Raw genomic sequence first — 2,181 nt, 5'->3', positions numbered from 1 at the left:
ACTGGGGCAGGGCCTGAGGTGCCTGGGGCGAAGGAGATGCCCACCCTCCTGGGAGAGCGGGCATGGGAAACATGCTGAGGGGCTGCAGGGAGGGCGGTACTGGTACGGGGGTGGCGGCTGTACCTGTACTTGGGGTGGCCACAGGGGTGTCCACCACCACCAGGGAGCTTCCATCGGAGGAGGTCTCACTGTCAGAACTGTCCCCTCCAGACTCCGCCATGGTGCTCCCCTTGCCCTCCGTCCAACTGGTGCCCTCACCGTCGGTGGATTCGGCCTCATGGGCCCTGTGGGATGCAGCTCCCACCATCGCCGGTGCCTCTGCTTCTCCGCCAGATGATGCTAATGCACATAAGGACAGGGTGACAAAACAAAAAGGGGGGCAAGAGACAGAGGATACACTTGGTCAATGCCAGCAACAACAACACCGTTGGCGTACACAACACACAGGGAACAGCCCTATGCACTAGGCGATGCACTACCAGTCACAATGCTAGTCACCAGGCCATGGAGAATAATGCCTAACCAATAGCATCATACCTGAGAGCCACAGAACCCTGCCCAGTAGTAGATGCCCACTAGCATGTTTGGGGGTGGAATGTAACAGACCTTGCCCAACATGGAACCTACCCTGCAATGTTTGACCCGGCCTAGGGGCACCCACAGGCCCACATCCCCCACCCAGATAACACCCCACCACACGCAATTTGCAGAATTGGAAACTGTACTCACCCCCTTGTGGCTGCTGTGAGGCACTCAACTACGGATAGGCCACCACCAGCTTGCGGAATATCAGGGTTCGACGGGCACCCCTTCCTCATTGGGAGGCCATCCCCAGCTGGGCCTCTGCCGTCTTGCTTGCCCAGCGTCTCTGGTCCTTCCACCGTTTGTGACCCCAAGGGTCTGCACATCCTTGGCGATGGCACGCCAGATGCCCTTTTTCTGATGGGCACTGACATGCAGACAAATAAACATAGAAAAAAGTTATCAGTCATACCGTCCGGCCTGTTACACCCATCGCTCACCATATCCATCCCATCCCCTTACGCACATACATTGACCACCATACATGCAGCACTCTGCCCAGGACCCCTCAACCACCCCCCCCCCCCCCTTACACAAGGCCTTCACACACTGCACTCTATGCATTCATGCCCCATGCATCGTGCACACAGTGTACACACCTGTTGGTCTGGAGGCCCATAAAGCAATCGGCACTGGGGTAGGACCCCATTCACAAGTCTCTCCAACTCCTCCAAAGTGAAGGCTGGGGCCCTTTTCCCAGAGACTCGAGCCATGGTCGCTTCCAGACACAGGTCACAGCAGCACTTGCACAGTAGGTCCTCTCCTATTGAAGGTCAGGTAGCAAGTGAGTGAACAGATAGAAAATGGCGGTCACGTCCGCGGCGGTGCATACCGTCACCGCTGGTGTACATCACCATTGGCTACTGTACCCTATAGGGCCCAATGATAACCAATGAGGAGTTGCAAGGCAGTCCTCGACCACCTCCCGCAACGGTGCACGTCAGCGGAATTACCTCATTTTCACTTGTCCCTTCACACAGGACAGGACTCCGCCATTTCAGGGAGGGGGCAGGCCATGGCACATAACTGCATCACAGCAGACATAAGCACATTTATGGACTACACATAAACATACTGTTTCTCTCACAACACGCAATGCATTTTACTCTGAGGATATGTTTGAAAATGACCAGCGGCTCACCGTTTTGCAGCCTAGATTAGATTTGAGGATGATTAGGAGATGGAGACATCCCCCGTGTATAGGCCCCTGGTGGACTTGGCAACAATGGAGGATAGGCACATTATCCTCACCTACAGACTTGATAGGGCCACAATCCGAGAGCTGTGTGCCCAATTGGAGCCAGACCTGATCTCAGCTTTCCGTCAGCCCACTGGAATACCCCCTTTTGTGCAAGTCCTATCAGTGCCACATTTATGGCAAGTGGCTCCTTCCAAGTGACAGTGGCCATGGCAGCAGGGATGTCACAGTCAATGTTCTCAGTAGTGCTGACCAGAGTGCTGTCTGCCCTGATGAAACACATGCACAGCTACATCGTTTTCCACCAGGTGGAGGATTTGGCCACAGTGAAGGCTGACTTCTATGCAATGGGACATATTCCCAACATCATTGGAGCAACTGATGGTACACATATTGCCTTT

This window comes from Pleurodeles waltl, chromosome 7 (genome assembly GCF_031143425.1).
Source record: "Pleurodeles waltl isolate 20211129_DDA chromosome 7, aPleWal1.hap1.20221129, whole genome shotgun sequence".
Taxonomy (NCBI): Eukaryota; Metazoa; Chordata; class Amphibia; order Caudata; family Salamandridae; genus Pleurodeles; species Pleurodeles waltl.
The sequence above is the reverse complement of the archived record's forward strand: the minus strand, read 5'-3'. Positions refer to the sequence as shown.